The sequence below is a fragment of the Phalacrocorax carbo genome, chromosome 4, assembly GCF_963921805.1.
Source record: "Phalacrocorax carbo chromosome 4, bPhaCar2.1, whole genome shotgun sequence".
Lineage (NCBI taxonomy): Eukaryota > Metazoa > Chordata > Aves > Suliformes > Phalacrocoracidae > Phalacrocorax > Phalacrocorax carbo.
The window spans coordinates 51052774-51073218 of NC_087516.1; the positions used below are offsets into that span (position 1 = coordinate 51052774).

Sequence of the window (20445 nt, forward strand, 5' to 3'; positions counted from 1 at the left end):
TGCACGTTTTCTCTTTAATCTTGCTCTCTGTGCTCCCTAGACTCTTGCTGAATTCCTGGGAGTCCAGCAGACTGCAGAAGAGGCTCACAGAGATGGGATCTCTCTTAAGTATTCTCGGGTACTTAGCAGTGAGCAGAATGGACCATCTATCTATAATTTTGGTACTGCAGTGTTTGTCCCAGTTTAGAAGCAAGTATCGGTCACTCCATCCCTAGCATGACCTCAGGATTGCTGGAAAAATCAGTACCAGCATCAGCAGCTTTAGACTGGTATAAAAAGAGTGCACACCCAGGCAGGGCTGAACCAGATTTGGGGTACACCTCTGCTCCAACTTAAGCCAAAGGGTATGAACAGTCCCATGGCTTCCTGAGTGTAGGACAGTGCTGACAAGCTCATTCAAGAGTCTGGGCTCATGAGCTTGAACAGAACCTTGCCCCAACACTTCAAAATGGTCCAGAGACATGTGTGCACCTCAGCAGTCGCCCAGGGACAGATGTGTGGGAATATCTGCAGCCAGCTTTAAATAGGCAGGCCAATAACCATGGATGAATAAAAACTGTGTGATGACCAAGCCCAATTAATCTCTACTGTCCTGCTGCAGCAGAATAATTGGTTACCCTTCAATTAGAAAGATGTCCATCTAAAAGGAAGTACAACTGCAGCTCTGCTCTAAGATTAAATGTTCTAGCCCGTGTCCCATCTGTTCCCCGTGGGCAGCTCCTATCTCGCCCTGGCCAGGAGACAAGCAGCAACCACCACGTCCATCTCCGGCACCTGTTCACAGAGCCCTGATGGGAGCCCATGCACTGTTAGCAGTGCCATGATGTAAATTTTCTGCACGCATGTAAACTTCGCTCCTGGTTGCATTTTGCTTTTAATCTCTGTCAGCAAGTCATTGTATCAGAAGAGGTCAGGTTATCCTTTTCTGTACCCTGATGCATACAGCTACCGCAGTCACACCAATGACTTTCACTCAGAGGTTCCCCAGCACCAAAGCTGGGCTGGCTCTGCTGAAGAGATCACTGTCCTCTGGCCATGGCCAAAGGCAGCAGGCTGGCATGTGCTGTGGAAGTACTGCAAAAGCAGCTTGTTTTTGTGGGAGGAAGGTTTTGCAGAACTCTTTCAGTTTCCAGAAGGGAAATGGGGTTGCTTTGTGCTCCATCACTTTAAAACAATATTTAAAAGTGGTAGAAAATAGTCTCAAGAAGATTGCTAGAAATCAACATTTGGAAAGGAGGCTGAAAATCCTGATTTAAATTAAGAACTGTGACATCATCTGTTGCCCTTGGGTCTTCACCTCTTCTCACAGTTTAAAAGCCTTTTCTGGGGGAGGCTGAGATTCTCGAGTAATCGCAGCCTCTAGAACATCTCAAAAGAGCCCCACGCGTGGTCAGAGGGGAGTGGTGTGGGAAGGAAGTGGGGGAGGCTTGAGTGGCAGCCTAAACATGTACCACCTCCACACCCATCTCCCCACACTGTCCCCTCCTCTGCCCCACAACCCATCCTGCCCTTCTACTCTCCCACTCAGCTCATGCTCTGCTATGCTCCTGAGCGTCCTCCCTGCTGGCAGAGAGGGGTCTTGGGCCACAGCACAGGGCTGCAAAGACAGGCTCTCTCTTTGCACACCTCCTTCCACGGTTACACCACCTGGTAAAAAGGCTTTCTGTGGTGAGGCATGTAAGTATGTGAAAGTCGCTGCTGAACACCGGGCTTGTGCCAGAATACCGCCAAAAGCCTGTCAGTCTTCTTCCTCCAAGGTGAAAGAGGAGGATAAATGGCTTTATGAAAACAGCCAAATCAAACAACAACTACACCGGCTGGCAGCCGCTCTAACAGTTGCATAGCTACAGTGGCACTCCTACCTCGTATCCTTGGCCACCCTAGAGGGGATGTGACGTGTGGATAAACCCCCCAGGAATATATATATATATTTTTATTAAATTGCATGTTATGTTTAGCCTCATTATTTATCAGCACTTTTTTTAATTTCAGTATCTGAAACTGGAAGTGACTTTCAAGGAAATGCAGCCTGACTTCAAGAGTAAGCTGCATTTCAGGAGGAATGTTTGCACGCGTGCTCCTGACACGTGTATGTGAGAGGAAACTAGCAACCTGCTGTCCACATCAGGCAGGTGACTCCATTTCACATAACTCACTGACACATTGTTTTTCTTCAGCTTATTATTGAGTAAAAACAAGAAGTGGAGAAGTGGTGGTTGAGGGGTGTGAACAAGAGGGTTGTATGGACCTCTCAAACACCACTTTCACGTTCGATGTTGAAAGACACAGAATTTTCCAACAACCAAGTGGGAATTTCATTCCCTGTCTATCCCACTATCTTCCTCTAATAAAAGCACGGTGAAATCTAACCCTTCATTAATGCATTTCATGCAGCTGAATGCATTTGAATGTTGACAGCTGACAAAAGAAAAGCCCTGTTTTTCAAGAGAGCAGTTTAACAATAGCGAACAATACATACCTTTTTCCTACACAGCAATGCCAACGTGACTTCATTATAAAGCAGAGTGATAGTCCTCAGGGGTTAAAGCATAATGTTGGCTTAGTGCCCATGCAATTCTTGCTTTCTCTGCTAAGACGCCCAGTCAACTAGCAGCAATCAGGATGGTGAGGTTTACGTGGATATCCATCTATTGGGATCTGGACCAAGACCAAAATAATGATTTGTGTGGTCAGGAAAACATAACTGCTGCTGAGTAGGTGTGTCTTGGAAAGCGTGGCTCTATGGGACAAAGGATGTTATCTACTTCTAACATGCTTACAGATCCTTGAAAGCAAATTTCCTGAATTTCATGAGGACCTTCTCTTTAAGAACGTTCCCCCAGTATACTAAATACAAACACTCATCACATGGCTGAAGCAGCCCCAGTAGTGGTGGTAGCACCCTAGATAATTAGGCCTGATTAGCTGCTGAGTAACCATATTATTGGTGCCCAGAGAAGCGTATTGTAGCAGCAGGGCTTTTTTTAACCAAACTTGGAAGTACAGAAATTTTGCCTTGGAAGAGCCGATAGCACAAGGCGTGTCCTTTGCATAAGGTAAAACCCAACAATAATATTTAACTCTCACACACCATCTGAAAAAGTAAGTTCTCCTCATATATCATACTATTTGAATGAAGATGCTGGGCTCAGTATTAGAGAAGGGAATATATAAACAGGCACCTGGCAAAGGACATATCCATTGTCATTTACAACCGTTATCCTAACGGAAAACAACTACTCCAAATGGCATGTAATTAGAGAAGAAGGATGCAGAGCCTAACCAGTCATTACTGTAACAGAAATTTGCCGTAGCGTGTGATTAACCTAAGAAAGGCACGATGATGATCTCACCATGTCTGCTCTTGCCCCCTGGCTATCAGAAACACAACTAATGTGAACAAAGAGGCTGGCAGCTGAAACAGCTATCACCATGGCTTTTTTTAAAAAAAAAAAAAAAACCAAAAAAACCCGAACAGTTAAAAATATCTTGCCTTCTTCCTGCCGCCACCTCAGCAGTTGCTTCCTGTTTCTTCACATTCTCACTTTGCTCCACTGCTACCTGTCATTGACAATAAGAGCAGTAAAAAGAACAAAATAATCTCCTTAGTAAACTGCCTCCTGCTAAACACCTTCTCAAAAAAACACGAGACGAAGCGCCATGTACTGAGCCACTTTTTGTCTGATGTATTGAGGCTCTGCAGGAAACCAAATGGCTGCAGGTTGGAAGCCTTCGCTGTTCAGAGATAAAATCGGAGCAATTCAGTGGTATCTTAACAATGCCAGTAAATGCTCTTTTGAGGGCAATGACTCAAACCTGTACATCCAGCTAAGGACTCTAACCTGCTTACATCAGTCACATGAGCTTACGATATGACTTCAGTGGGACCGTTACATGAAAAGCTGCCCTCTCAGCCTCAGACTCTTCTTTTTTTTTACCTTGAGGTACAATTAATTTTGTTGAACATTGATTCTGGTAGAATTGGACCAAACTGGAGATCAGCATCTCATTTGTTTTTGGTTTGTTTTTTTTTTTTTTTTAACTGGTAAGGTACTGCATGTGGGACATGGGGAAAGCAGGATGTGCTAACCAAGCAGGGACAGGATGACACATCCTAAATGGTACCTTGCAGAGCCAGGAAAAATGACACTTGTCACATACTGCAGATAATCAGTGGCACCATCGCTCTTTATATCCAGAAATGACGGAACAGCCTAACTGTATACATAGCACTGCTGCCACGTGAGGCTTCCAGCCACTTGACCCTAATGAAGGCAAATGCTAGATAGGAACATGTTGGTAAAATATTACACCTATACACCATGTCTTCTTCAGTCTCCACCCAGAGCTAACAGAAGGTATTGAAAAGACACATCTGAGAAACCTCACAGATGACAGTGACTGCCACTGTGGCAGATCTGATCAGGTAAAATTGAGAGAAACTTATTGTCCTGGCTTTTGGCTTGAGAAAAAGAAGGTACTGGCACCGATACCAACTCAGCATTGGTAAGAATCAACCCACAAACCTTACCTCACTAACTCTGAGTCCTGAATTTAACTATATACCCAGAGAGCTCTTCAGGACAAAAAGAGGCTCTCAAGTCTTCTCCACCCACCACGTGGATGTGCTTGAACAAAGAGACTGCAGTGCTTTCCCTGGGTGAAGAAGCCAACTCGGTCACCAAGTCACTCTCTCAACACCTCCGCCTTCCTGCAGCAAAGAAAAACACCAACAGCTGCACTGTACGATTGCTTATTTTAGGAACAACTCATTATTTGCAGTCTATCCCACAGGTGTCTGATGGTAATAGCTTTTCAGAACTGCCCTTGCAGGCAGCCCAGGGGTGTAAAAATCTCTCGCACTAATAATCACAGGAACCATCCTCCCTTCCATTAGAACTGTCTCCTAACAATGGCTTATTCAAAACATGTATTTTTTTTTCTTAGATTCAACATGCTTCTATCCTTCCAGCCCCAATAAGGGGGACTAAGGTATCCAGTTGCCTGCACATTTTTTATACTGTTTTAAATGTGGATTTTCACAGGCTTAAGAATAATTACATTCTCTGCTTCTGAATTCTTGAAAATCACAATGATCATAAGACAAATCCTTATTTAGTCTCTGAGACTTGGGAAACCCCATCTGTGTCAGAACCAAACTAAAACCAGAAATACTTCCTCAAGACAGCAAATATTAGAGATAGTAATGCAAAATATGGAAACTAATTCCATAAAACATGCTGGAAACAGAGACCCAGCGTGTCTTATTTTGTAAACCCTTTCAAAGCTAATAATAATATTGGGAGTCAATTACTGGACTCATCATAAGCCAAAGCTTTGCTGGTTGCGATATGGCACAACCATATCCATGCCCTGGACCTCTGCCTTATCCATACCAGATATACGGCCCATACCGTGAGCCTCTACAAGGCCATGACTGCTTACAGCTGCTAATGCGACATCCCCACTCCTGTCAAGGGCTAGGATCTTCCAGAGCTAGAGTTCAGGGTTTACACTGAGCCTAACACTAGGCATTACCTCTCCTCCTCCTATCTTCTGCATTTAAGCCAGGCATATTTACATTTCCATTTATCAAGTGACTGAAGCAACACACTCCATGGAGGAGGCACTGGTAAAAGACATTAACTTTGACTTGAATTACCATCCCTCAGGATGATTGCCAAATTGGTTAATAAGTATAATTAGCATTTAATAAAATAATGGCTGAAACAAGATATATCACATCTGGGCTTAACAAAGTCTTGGGTTTACTGAAGCTGGCTAACTTGGTCACCTGGCCAAGCCCAAACCAGACAGCCCCATGGGCAGGGTGACCGGCACTCAACATGGCAGCGATTCCTCCAGCTCACCTTCACATATGGTGAAGGTACAAGCTTCTCAAGCTACCTGCAGCTGCTTCACAGTACAAAAGGAAAACATGCCCAAAGCATTAAAAAAATAGGGGGAGGGGAGGAGGGGGAGAGAGAGAGATGTGGCAGCCCTAAGCAATTACAGAGTTTATCACCTAATGCCCAGCTCCTTATATCAGGCTGTGTTCCTTTTTACTCCTCTTTGGAGCAGGTTTAGATGCCCTGGCTCAAGTTGCCAGAATATTTAACCTGCAAATCTTAGAAGTGAGATGAGGTCAGGCTGTACCTTGCTAGAGCACAGCTGTGAGCGAGCGGGTCTGTGTGATAGCTTTGTCCTTGTTTCTAAGACAGCTGGACTGGAAGCTGGCATGGCGTGAAAAAGGATCATTCACAGCTGAGGGCTTAATTACTGGACTTGCACTGAACGTGGATGCCTCAAGCACGGAGGCATACTTGAAGGAGCGAGAAAACACATGACAACCTTAGAGCCAGTATGAATATCCAGACAAGATTGTTTATTTCCACACAGGACCCTCTTGAAGATAAGCACTAGATACTTCAACCAGTCATCTGACACCTGTGGATGCACAGTAGGCTTCCTGCCACATTTTTTTTTACATCCTATTTATGGATACAATTTTTATTACCACAAACTATGTATACATATGTGATTGCAGACATACATATACACATAAAATTTGACATATGCTAACATAAAGATAGTCATCCAGCCTAATCTGGGTGATTAAAGCTAGGCGCTGAAGTCAAAGTCATTCTCAGAAGTGCTGAATAATCAGAAATACTAGTAAAGCCAGTGGGAGGCAAAAGTTGCTCAATATTTTTGAAAATACAATTCTTTTTGTTCCTGTTCTTATCCAAGAAATGCCAGAAGACCCTAACATATCCTGTTGTTTCCCTGTATGCTATATGTGAGCAGAGATACTAGACATTCATAGCTTAAGCAGGCAAGGTAGAGACCAGAGGTAGGAACCAGTACTTTTTCTGCCTCTTCTTTAGAGGCTAACACAAAGATCACAAAGAAAACTATGCAACAGTTGATATCTAACACCAGTGATTTAACTACAGAACACCCTTCTCCTACATCTCATCATCTACTAAAAGTTCTTTGCAATTATGAGCGTAGGAATCTGGCTTTAAAGATCTACCTTTGACACATTACCAAAAAACACCAAAAAGGGGTGTTCCATCACTGGATTACTGCCATACAGCAAGTCCTGAACCTATAAAGAGGCAAAGCACGCTGGGACCTCTGTTGAAGCACAAGCCTGAAAACCAAACAAGTGTAGAGAATATGCTGCTGCCAGCATTTGTGAAGAAAAAACCCAAACCCCACAAAACCCAAAAAGCACCACTCTTTGCTGAACAAGCAAGGGATGTTACTGACCTAGGAAGGCCAACCACCCATGAAAAGTACTTGCAACCACTGCAGATCTGTTAGTGTTCATACAAGGAGGTAAGTGCTTTTTGAAAAGGCTCTGTTAATGCTCTTGCTCTTCAGAAAGCTGAGGCAAGGCATGGGATTGGATGGGGTATGAAATGTTTGACAACAGAGAGGAAGACATCCAGAGTGAACAGGGCAGCAGGAAATGAGATACTGGGCAAGCAACTCCACTTGATTATCTTTTCTTCTTACAGGTGAGCTGCTGCTTTTGCACAGCGCAAGGCTGGCAATTTGTTCTGAACAACCCGTCCTATAAAGCTGTAGCCTGTGTGCTTGAGCAAGGGGGAACAGAGTAGACCAAGAACAAGTGGAAGAAGTATGTGGACAGAGAGGCAGATTGGGTCAGAAGATCAAGCAAGTCCAGGCTAGGAACCTAAGAGCAATTTATCAGGTACTCCTTGCATAACCATATTACCAAAGACTCAGGCCCCACTCTTAAGAAACTTGGCTCTCACTAGGGTGACTAAGCTTGCACCTTTCCCTCCATCTTTGCTCAGCTGCTGCTCAGCACAGCCCAGGTAACTGCTATAGCTTGATCCCCACTACCTCAGCTCTGTTCACTCTGCTCCCTAATCTATTTATTAACAACTCTAAACCACAGGTGTGGGCAGCCACAGGAAAACAGTTGGGTTTGTTCTACTCCAAGTCAACAGGAGAAAAACATTTTTTGCAAACGCAGACTGTCACAGGAGGTAGTTCGAGAGAGACAGATGTCTGATTAGCACTGCAGATGGGCTGGAAAATCCCCCATCACCACTTCTAAACTCTCACCCTTTTCCTTTCTAAGGAGGACAGAAAATATGTTCTCTTCCCCTAGCGTGTGGGTGCTGTGCCCTTTATTTTAAGGGAAAAGCTGCAACCCCTGGAAATTCATTAACTCCCTGATTTCTCTGGGCAGCAACTCAATCGAGTTGCTCAGCTGTTGAATTTCAAGGTTAGTGTGTCTCAGTCCTAAGTTTCTCCTACAAAACTGCAGAATGAGACTAAATGCTGATCCTGGGAACACCAGCCTTCTCCCATGTGGACTCAGTGACTTTATTCCATTTATAAGGCTGACCTATCTCTACACCTGCTGAGTGAATTCTGGCTGAGCAAGAAGGCAGGAGGGGTTAAGAGATAAAGGGGAGAGATGCTCTGTCAGAAAAAAAGAGGACATGCAGGAGCAAGTAAGTTGGCTGGTCCATGTGATACAGAAATTCATTGGCCCTCTGCCTCCTGGACCTAGGCTTGAATGCTCTTCCAGCACTGATTCCCCATCTGTCTCTTACTCTGTGCTCTTTGCCAGACCATTTCACAGCTTCATATAGCTCAAGGCCAGGAAACCGTTCACAAGAAATGGACATTTTAAAATCATGTTTTGCAGCATGGTATAGCATCCTTTTGAAAGACAGTTTTACTACTGCTTAAGTATTTGTGATGGTGACCATGTTCATACCTCTTGCTACCTCACGTTGCATGCTCAGATTGAACATTGTAAGCATTGATGTGTCTTTCTAAGCATCTGAAGGGTATTTTTTCCATTTCCTGATTTTTTTTTTGGTAATCTGTTAGGTCTCTTTCTTTCAATGGATGGATGACTAACAGCAAACACTACTCTACTCAAAAAGCTGTTCTCTCACTATATAGTTACTATTTTTCTGTGTATAGGGATGTAAGAAGCAAAAAGGAAAGCAAATAGACTTCACTAAAAATGCATACCTGCAGAAGGGGAAAGCCCATTGTCCCAAAGACTGCCCTCTTTTCAGTCACAAACAGGAAATCCTCTCTCAAGAGAGGCCGAATTAGTCATAAGTGTATGACTGACTAACCATTACATCTGTTATCAGTGAAGAATTTCAAACCAAGACTAAATTCAATGATGGGAAGCTCTTGCAACAAACTATTGCATAGAAAACTTTGGGCTTGAAACCTTCAGCCCAGCACACTGCACCCGTGCAAAATACATTGGAGACGTGTTCCGGATTTGCAGAAGCCACATGGTACAATCCAACTTTCAACTCTTGGGAGTTCATCATCATTATCTGCTGTTTAGGGGGCAACATTGTTCTGTACAAGCCCAGAGTATTTCAGGACCATCACTACAGACCGTAGAGGACAAGGATTTCAAAGGGCATGCTACTGGCTGGCTGAAGTACCACTGCTAAATATTCTGTCCATTCATCTCCATCCCCTCTGCCCCAAATTCATTCTGATTCACCTGCCTAAGACTGGATGACTGAAAGGATGACGTTGTTTGGATTTATGTCAGAATGGCAACTATGGTGCTTGGAATAATTTCATATCAATTTAATATCTCTGGTTGGTTATCTCTGGCAGCTCCATTTGATGGAGTTTGCATCAAAGGAATCAGAGCCTTTAATTGCAGGGTCAAATTTTACCCATCTAAGTTTTTTTCTAAGCAGCATGTCTGTTACTGACTCCGATGTGATTTTACATTAACAGGTGTGGCTTTGATTGCCAACTAGTTGAACTTATGTGGTGGTTAAAGACCAATTTGATTGCTGAAGTTAAGTTATAAATCACATTGAAAAAGAAGAGAGGTTTCAACAGGCAAAAGATGAGACAAACCGAGGCTGAGCAGGTGGGATTCATTAGTCACTAGAAGGCAGGCTCTGCTACTGGAGAAGCAATAACACAAGGGTTGCCTTGCAGCATCCATGCAGATGGAACTGATGAGTAACAGCAAATACCACTTGTTATGCAGCACACTGTTTGGGCTCATAGTATTAGAAGTGTAATGTAATTGAAGCTTGCTTTCTTGGTAGCTACTTAACAAAGCTATTATTAGCTTTGTCCTCCTTTTACTTTATTTTTTTCTCCTAAGGCTTTTGGAGGAGCAGCTCAAAGAGACATTGTGTGGGCGCTCTCCCTGTCATTTGCATGTTTGGGTTGGCTGCCGATAGAAACGTCCACTCACATTCCTGCAGGAATGTTCATTCAGATATAACAGACAAGTACAAATAGCCTGCATGCAGGAACCTAGCTGGAAAAAACCCTGTATGCTATCTTGTATTAATACATTCAGTCCAGTCATCATCTTGTTAGGGAACATGTGTGAGTGTGCTTATTTGCCCATCTCTCTGGCAAGCCTCCTGCCACCTTCCTGCCTCCTCCAGCATGGAAAACTAATTCTAAAATAGGTAATTTTATTACAAAAATACATTTTCCAAGCAATATTCCCCCCAGGCCATTCATATTACAGTATCTTTTGAACTGGATAAATACTGTTCTGCTATTTCCCAATATCAACTGCACATGTTTCTATGACAATGGCCAAGCATAGTCCAGCTGGAAGCAACTCTCAAAGTAGACCATTCAATACAGGAGTATTTCCGAGGGAAGGCTCAGCCTTATGATAGGATGTTACCAGCTTTTATTGCACTGTGGATGGTGTAAAGTGGGCCCATGACTTGAGGTTTGAATTGTTCCCTTTAAGTTGAGGTATGTGTTGAACCCCTTTCCTCAACTAAGGGAGGAGCATCTCTCTGTTCGTTTCTATGCCTGCTATATGCAGGAGGAAACTGCTTGTCCCTTCCATTTCTTAGACATCAAGCTAATCGAGACTTAAACAATCAATAAAGGCTGGATTAATTCCTAAGTGCCAAAAGCACAAGCAGCTAAATTAATGAAGGTAATCCTTCTGTAACACCCATTTGTTAAAGCCTTCCTCTGTATTGCCTGATGGAGCTTGCTTGACTTCAAGAAATGAATGAACAGCTTTTATTCCTCAGTCACTGTTCGCAATGCATCCTCATGCATTTCTAGCATCATTTGCATGTGGCCCAAACTATGGGCTGAATTTAGCCCCATGAACCCTATGTTCTCATGCATGAAACAAACAGCACAAATTCTGCACAGTCCTGACCTGAAGTCACCATGTGCAGGTATGGGTCTTCCAAGTCTGTTAAGCCCTTGGCTGGGGTAGGTGAAAGCACATTTGCAATTAGTAGTGCTCATGCTTATGCCATGAACAGGTTTATTTGAAGTACTGGGCAGCAGGCAGGGGCCCAAAAGCCTGGTCACTTCATCATGCTGTGCCCTGGACTGGGGTGACCCTTAGAAATATCACTTACCCGTTATGTGAAAATACCTCTGGTGCTGCAACTAAGAATTGTCAAATGTTATCACAGCTGCATTTGTAATTGGGATACCTGTCCCTACAGACTGGATGGAAACAGTTACATTATTTTTTCACAGTGCTCAAATAGGAGATCCTGTAAGGCTACTGGTTAGCTTGAGCAGAAATTTGGGTTCTGATAAACTTATGCAGGCCTTCATAGTGTGTTTACTGGCTTTTAACAGATACTCCCTAGTTATTAACCTCAAGGAGAGGATTGACATTTTTCTTTTAATAAGTATGGAGATGCTGTGGTGCGCTGAAGTGTTACAAAACTTTCAGCACTTGTGAAATACCAGCCTTTCAGGGTGGAACAAATCTGTCATCTTGTTTCCATACAGCTCTTCTCAGAGTATCATCTTTCTGACAAATATTTTATCACATTACTTCTACCCCTCCCTACAACCCTCAATCATGCTTATTATATTTTATAATTTTCTTAATGACTCATCTCTAAAGCTAAGTCTTTCAATTGTGTGAAGTTTTTCATGAGATTGATGCTTCAGAGGAAACAGTGACATTAATGATAGTGACCCTTTAGTTCACTAAATACTAAGGGCTGATTATCCTCCAGCATTTTCTAACCTAAGGGCTAGCTAACTCCCCAACAGCCAGACTGCTTCTAGGAGAGCTGAACTAGGAAGATTTATAGGACTTTTATACCTCTCTGCTTTCTGAAGTTGGGACCTGGTGATATCTAGTTCATTCCTCAGTGCCCAAAGGACATCCTAAAAGCTGCTCTGAATTGTTGCTCCTGTAGTCTAATAAAAGGGGGACTTACAAAAATGTAACAGTGCCCTGTCCACACCACCTTCTTTGCTAGATTTCCTATCTAGTCCATTACACTGAGTTTCCAGATTTATTCTGCTGTTTGACAATGCTTTTGGAAATACTCCATGGTCAGAGTCCTGGGGCCCTATGGAAGGGGAGGGACCATCCCCTGAGCACTCAGCAGCCACACTACTTTTTGGACTAAGATCCCACTGGCAACACACCAGAGGTAAAGCACCAGTCCTGGGACTTCAATGTGTGTTAAAATTTCTTTACTGCAGCTAAATGACTGCTCAAGAGTAGAAAAATCACCTTCACTCAGTCTGGCTTTAGGTTAAAGGACTCTGCTCACCCCTGAGCTGACAGACACCACGTTTCCCTGGTACCAGAGAAACCATGCTCCAGCTCTACCCTCTACCAACAGGAATACTCATCTCTTCCCCGAACCGTGTAAAATCAGATTAGTAAACAGTCTACAGTTCTTTTCCTTTTCTGTTCCACCCAGGAAAGGAAAAATCTATCCATCTGAAACTTATGCCCAACCGCATAGCTATTTTTATTTGTTTTGCACACAAATGTTAATGAGTTGACTCCTGTTTATGCAAAGTTAAGGTAACATCAGATCCTTTGTTATCCTGTATTGGAAACTCCCTCTGTTTCCATAACACCTTGACTGATTTTTCTCAGATTTCTAGTGATTTATCCATGGAGCAGCGGGTCTAGTCTTGCATGTAAAAAGGGAGCCTGGAGCCACTGGAAAATTTCTGAATTAAAACTTCACTGACTTCACTGTCATCATTTGAGATAAGCCATTGCTTTTTATAGTATCCTTTTAAGATTAGTCATAATGTAGCATAGCATTCATGTCCCCCATTTGAATTTGTTGGGGTTTTTTGCATAAAGAGCAGTAAAAATAATTGCACAGCACCTTGTTTCATTTTGTCCTTTCTTTTTTTTTTTTGTCTTCCCTTTAAAAACTGAGCTTTTTTTTTTTGTTTGCACATTAGCGTCACTGGGGAAGAGATTTTCACTGCTACAATGCAATCTGGGATCCTGATCACAGTAACCAATATTCAGCTTTCTCCAAAGAAAAAGAAAACCACATATGCATATAGAAAGCCATCCTGCTCTTTGGTACAAAACACCAGCTGGTGATAGTTGTATGATGATTGTGAAGAGGTGACAATATTAATTACCATCACTGAGCTACAGCAGAATCTCAAGATACAGGTGTCACAGAGAATTCAAGCAAATATTGATTACTTTTCCTGGTCCACTTCGCAGAAAAAAAGGTCAGAAAAAAGGGTAAATAACAAGATCTGCCTTTCCAAAGCAGAAAGGTGTGACCTTTCAGCTTATGATCAGTATATTGTTTTTTTCAGACAATAAGAATACATTACTTCTGATTGCAGGCTCTTTTCAAGTAACCTTTCCCACACTAGTTACTTCAGTCCTAATCTATGCTTCAATTGAACAGATGCATAGTTGCAGCTAACTGAACCACTGAGGCAGCTTTGTTAGCTCTTGCCAGACTTTGCTAGAGTACCAACCCTTCAGGAAACCCTGCTCTTCCCCCCGCATTTGTGTGTCTGTGCGCGCGCACCAATGTATAGGCACACAAATGAGAGTACGTACATTATTACTTTGTAACTACAACCAATCCATAGACAATATGAATGACAGTCTGTGTCTCCCTCAACTAACCCCTTCTTGTCCTTCTAAGAGAACTACTTTCAGAGGGAGGAAAGCAGGCAAGGAAGAGCAAACTCAATTGTTGTTACCACGTTTTACTAATGTATAATAAATATAATAAAATGAACCATAATAGTAATGGGTGTTGCTAACACTAACAACTGCATAAGAGATACAGACTCTTGCTCCTGGATCATTCAAAAAAGTAACAGGATCTCCCTGGATGTCTGGTTGATATCAGCTGCGGTAATAGCTCCCATACCTGTCACTAACTTTTGTAACACAGGATCATGGAGTTAGAGAAGCGGGGCGGGGTGGGGCGTGTGAGGGGGGGAAGAAGAATTCAATCTGTCCTCTGTGGACACAACTGTAACGCCCTAGAAGCTTTTACAGCAATTCGTTGTCATATTTGTGAACGTTGGCATTCTTCCCTCCACTTAATTGTTTTTCCCAAGTACATGTATCCACTGCTAACGGGGGACAAATTGGGGCAATGTGATATTATGCTGGTACCTAGCTGTTACTCCTTTGGTCTCCACCTTTCCCTTTGCCTCTCTCCCCCAACAGCACACACAGAGTTGCAAGTCTTGGCGCTGCATTTTTCCCTGACTTACTCAGCAGCGTGGTGATACCTCTGCCCTTTTGGGTCTGCTGCCAATTTGCAAGCACGAACCCTTAGCCATGGACTCCAAGAAATGAATCGCTCAACATTAAGTAACTGATCATCTGTAATTAAATTTTTAATCAATACAACTCTTTGTTTCTATAGAACTGTTACTGAGTTCAAAGTCCATGCATATAATAAAACAGATACATGTAGCCCTCTTCTGTTTTTACTATTTGCAAAAGTAAACTGTGCTCAGATACTGTTTCAAAAGCTTTTCCTACTGCAAGGTAATTTAATTTCATTCAGAACATATCCAGAATTTGTTTTCCCCCAGAAAATATTATCAATCTTTGTTTTGACTCTCAAAAATGTTATGCTTACCTAAATGATCCAATGTGTAAGACCAAATATGGGAGCAGTTTCGATATCTTGTCACACCGCACCTAGTCTTACAGCTGGGCCACCCAATTTGTATCCAAGGTTAATACAGAAACAATCCTGAGTTACTTTTGCTAAGTTTCTAGTCTTCCATAATAATATCAAAGTACTGCCAGTAATAATGCAACTAATTTTAAAGAATTTTGCACAAATGGAACCAATTCATAACCCTGTAGGGCAGGTATGAAAGTTTGGTCAGCTATGAAGGTGTTACATGCCATTAGATAATATCAGCTCTTAATCCAGGATTGCTCTTACATCCACAAAGGCAACAGATTCAGCCTATATCCCACCTCTGCCCTTTAATGTGGGGGTTTTAAATTAAGAAAGGATGTGCTGCTATAAGCACAGTCCTACATGTTACAAAATTTTGCTCTGTCTGTAGCTGTAAGACTACGAGCAGCTTGCTTTTACTCCTACATCAGCAACGATTTCACAAACAAATCAGAGGCAGGATGTTGTTCTTAATATAATCAGGTTCTCCTTAGCCTCAACTGCATCTGATGGAGGGGGTTTATCTTGTTAAAAATAAAGGTGGCAGTAACAGTTGTAGGACCCAAATCTGACAAATTTTACTACTGCCAACATATTTTGCTTATGAAATCTGCCTAACTCTAACCTAGCACTTGTTGGACAGGCTTCAGCTGACACTGTAAGTTTGAGACTTGTAAAAATGCTATTGTCTGTCTGTCCTGGTCTTGTAGGATCAATCACCAGCCACTGTTCTTAATGCTGGGCTGATTCAGGATGGGCATAATGACTCAAGAATAGATAAGTTTTGGGACCAGTCACCCTATGGAGAGATATGCACACTCTTCTGCTCTTCTGACTGCAGAAAGAGTTGAAGAGAAGACACAACCTTGAGAAGGTAAAGCATATGTTGGGGGAGGAGGGGGAGGAAAAAAAAAAAAGGAAAAAGAGAGAGAGAGAAATTAGCCTAGCTTGGGGGAGAGAAGTTAAGTTTGAATGGATGGGGTAAGCTACCTCCTACGTAATAAAATTTCAAAATTTTATATGGGGGAATATACAATTATATGTGTAATAAACAATTCCTAAGATGCTGACACCAGCCTGTAAAAAATTCACCATGATTCTAGAGCTCATTGGGCCACTTTATTCAATCAGATGTGATATCTGGGCTCAGTAATAATTTTCAGACCTCATTCATCCATTTACAAGTATAAATATTATACTTAGTACAATCTTTTGTATAGACATTTTCAGGGACCTGAAGAGAAAAAACAACAAATTCTGTGTGAAATTTCAAGAAAGCTCATTGTCCTGACACTGAAGTCATTACATGATCAGCACGTACTTCTTAGTTTTAACACTTTGAAGACAGGTCATTCTAAAGGCTGCAACCTGCTATCTTTATTCATGCAAACAAACCTTACTCATGAAGATCATCGCCTCGCTTTACTTCATGGGATGGTCTGCATGTACAGGTAAGGTCTTCAATTTTTGGACCTTTCTTACATCACCCTCCCTCAGTGCACATTAAGCTCTTAGGGTACGTCAAGGTGATTACAAAAAACCACCCCCACCTCACTCCTCCCTCAAAAAACCCAACAAAAAAGCCCACTTCAAAGAACCTTATTGTTTGGTACCACCTCCCATAGCAGGTGCCTTCAGACTACTCAATCTCATCCTGTCAGTCCATTTCGAGCTCCTACATGCTACTGGAAAACAGTATCCTGTCACAGACACACACCTGTGACCCATACTCTCAGATACTGTGCTTTCTAAAGAGAGCTGTAAATCCAGGCTTAAGCACACTTCAGATTAAGTAAAACCCACAACATTCAAGTTAAACATTCACAACATAATGACAATATATGTATCAGCCTAGACACCACACCCAGCAGTGGGATTTACAGTTCTGTTAAAACAGGAAAGCAAATCTTTCTCTCACCAACACTTGGAGGCACAGCTGAACAAAAGCAGTTACAAAACCAGTTCACTGAAATGGGCACTTTCAGTTTGCGTATTACTTAGTGTAACTTATCCCCCAGTAAACTTCAAATAACTTTAAGGTCATCTGGAACAAATGCTACCAGGAAAAAAAGACTGTTTTAGCACAGAGGTCCCAGGAAAAAACTCAGCTGACTTCCAGAGGGAGAAACACCAAAGCTCTATTGTCATTCCCGAGCTGCAGACTCACTGGAAGTGAAGTGATAGGAGGAAGGAAAAACCGATTTAATATAGGCATATTCAGAGTTATGCATGTAGGAAGATTTAATTTAAATGCCCCTTACGGGACAGGCAATCAGCTTCTGAGAAAACCCTGGCTCACAAAGAGGCGCGGGGATTGCTGCGCCTAACTAACGGAACATAAGTTCCCACCGTGTAGTCGTGGGAAAGAAAAGTTCGTGCCATTGGGTGAATAGACAGGGGAATACTGAGCACGAGGTTATTATCTCCGCATGTGACACTAACGAGAGCCTTCCTGGAATCCAGTGTGGAGTGCCGGTGGCCGGTGAGGACAACAGTGGGGGCTCGGAGAAGAGCGGCCGAGCCATTTCTCCTCAGGAGCATCTGCATTCCAGGGAGACACCAAAAGAGCTCGATCTATTTATCTCATCAGAGACAATGTTAAGTGGCTATTTAATTACTGCCCTTGAATACTTGAGCAGAGAGAGATGATCTGAAACTAGATAGCTGTTTAATCTGACAAAGACATTACCAGATCCAGTAGCTAGAAGATGAAGTCAGAAGAGTTCAAAGTGGAAAAAAGATGCAAACGTTTAACAATGAGATTAACAATTGGAGCCAATTATCCAGGGATGTAGTAAACTCCCCACTGTTGAAGTCATTAAGCCAAGACTGTTTGAAAGGCCCGGTGGGCCAGACCCCAGACTCGCTGGGCAATAGTCTGTACTTTATATTGTGGAAGAGGTTAGGCTACGGGATCATAATAACTCCTCATGACTCTGATAAATCCACCAGCACTGTTATCTTCTCCTGAGAGAAAAAGGATGAAGGAGAAAAGTATTAACGAAGCCAAGGCCTGCATGGGGCACAAGAAGCAGGTTGATCTGCAGACAAGACAAGTCATGCACCGGGAGCTGACAAGATCATCCAGTTCTGTCACCGACTTCAGCAGGAGAAAGAAGAGGCCCGCCAGGGACTTGTGACCCACCCCACCGCCCCAAGCCCGGCTGCTCACCGCGCCTTCGCGAGCCGGCGGGGCGGCTCTAACGGGGCGATCAGCGTTGTGTGGCTGCAGCATCACGGCTGGCAGCCCGGGCGGACCCCCGAGAGCAGGCTTTGCGGAGCCCCGGCTTTCGGAGCCCCCCGTCCCGGGGTACACCCGCAAGCCTCTTCGGGTGCGGCTGGGCCCCCTGGGGAGGCGGCGGGCGGGCGCGCGGGGCGGGCCCGGGGACGCCCCTTGGCCGCGAGCCCCGCGGCGGGAGGCGGCGGGCCGGGACACCTTCCGCGCTGCGACACCGCGGGCCGCCGGCGGGTTGCCGTGGCGACCGCGCCGCTGCCGTGGCCACCGCGCCGCGCATCCCCCCGGCCGGCCGCCCGCCCGCCCCCCGCGGGTGTCCGCTCGGCGTGGCGGCGAGCCGCAGCCGCCCCACAGCCCACACCCCGCGGAGGAGAGCACGGCTCCCCGGGGCCCGCTCCCCGGGCACGGCTCGGCCCTCCCAGCACCCCCGTGCCGGGGCAAGGCCGGCGGGGAGCGGCAGCCCCCCGCCTCGCCGCGCCCGGGCACCTGTCCTCCCACCGACCCCGCTCCTCTCCGGCGTCGACAGAACTTGCTGGGTGGGGTGGGGTGGGGGGTGTGGGGGGGGGGTGTGGAGGTGCTCACCGTCCCCCCCCTCCCTCCGCTCCCCCCTCCCCTTACCTCCGCGGCGGCGCCCGGGGAGCCGCGGGCAGGGATGACCTTGCGGAGAAATTCATCATCCGGGCAGGAAAACAAGCCCTTCCTCGGGGTGTGCAGCGGCGGGAGGAGGGCGGGCGGAGGGTGGGAGGGAGGGAGGAGGGCTCCGCCGGGGTGGCCCTCCCCGCCGCGGGGGGCGGCGAGGAGGCGATTCGCGCCGACTGCGAGGAGGCAGCGGCAGCGGGAGGCTCGGGCAGACCGGCCCCGGCCAGTCTCCGCCGCCGCCCGGGCTGCGGGGCCAGGCCCCCGCCGCGGCCGCCGGCAGTGGGGCAGCGCCCGTGGGGGGCTCCCAGGGGACCCCGGCCCGCGGGGAGGGCACGGTGCCATCCCCCCATGGACGCTTAGCCCCTGCACCGCCGCAAGTCTTCCCGCCCCCCCCCCCCCGAGTCCGGAGGGCGCCGGCAGGTACCTGCTTCCAGGGAGGCATTTCCAGCTCAAGCCAAGCCTGCCTGGGGCCTCCCCTGGCTTTTATAGCCCGGGAGCTGGAGGCTCCTGTCCTTCGTCAGGCACAGGGGGCTGAGCAGGGGGGCCTCGGGCCTCTCCGCAGCCCCCCGGGAGAGCTCGGCAGCCGTGCCAGGGCCCCGACGGCGCGCCGGGGCTTGCGCTGCATTGCCCCCCTCTACCAGCCGGTTCCTTCCCGCTCCTAAAAACTGCACGCTAAGCTGCTTCACGGCAGAAGAGCTAGAACTGCACGTCCCGAATCCACTAATTCCGTCCACCTTTGCTAGTCCTGCATGTGTCAGCCGAGGAAGCGTGCCTGCAGATAGCTATCGAGGCACCTAATGAGCCGTTTGCCTGCGGAGTCGTACAAATTTGCATGTGGAATTGCAGTGTATGCAAATGCGGATCACCTCTTGTCACGCTTTCAGTTTGGATAGTTCTTGTTGATAAGCAAATTTGGCTTCCTGTACGAAGCGCTGCCCTGTTTGCCTGAAAAAAAAAAAAAAATCCAAGCAAAAATATTAGCAGCAAAAGACATTTTGGGTTAGAACTCGTAATTGTCTGGAAATCTTTGATGTAAATACGGTTTATTCCCACCAGTGTGGAATTTTATCTCTCTCTGCTGCAATAGCAGGAAATGGCTCTGCAGTGCCCTGAGATTTTTCAGCCGGGAAGATTTTAACTCTTCTACCTTCCTTTTGGATATATAGGAGCAGGATTTCCAAAAGTATAGGATAAGCTGTGAGGAGAACTCTGTTGCAATATGGAAAAGATTCGGGGGGAAAAAAGTGCAGTTGACTAGAGGACCAATAAAAATATTTTTTATCTCTAACCATCATAAATATCAATGAATCATATTCCCTTGATCCATATGAATGGACCCACATTTTATTCACTGCTTTGCAAAACACCCTCAGGCTCAGTTATTGATCCTAAATCTCTTTGACTCATGGGTTAAGTGATCATGAAAAACGTCTTACATTTCCTACCGTGGCATATGTAATTTCTTCCCCAACAGTGGCCACTAAGATCAGCACATATTTATGTAATAGCCATTCCTGGATGTGGCTTTCTGACAGTTATTTAACCATGGAAAATTTAAGAGATATTTTCAATATTCACCCACAATAACCACTTTTTCACATGTGCCAAAATCGAATCAGC

At 45.0% G+C, this 20445-nt stretch overlaps 1 protein-coding gene across 3 annotated transcripts in view; it reads right to left on the bottom strand.

Moving 5' to 3' along the window:
* GPRIN3 (GPRIN family member 3) overlaps positions 1 to 19691 on the bottom strand; it is a 31589-nt gene extending 11898 nt beyond the window's left edge. The window contains exon 1 of one of the 3 annotated variants that reach the window (XM_064449951.1): positions 19250 to 19691. The gene's annotated coding sequence lies outside the window, so the exon portion shown is untranslated. Of the gene's footprint in view, positions 1 to 2479; positions 2655 to 18804; positions 18920 to 19249 lie in introns of those variants that run through there. The other 2 variants (XM_064449949.1, XM_064449950.1) reach the window with 2 other exon arrangements.
* Between the last annotated feature and the right edge of the window lie 754 nt (positions 19692 to 20445).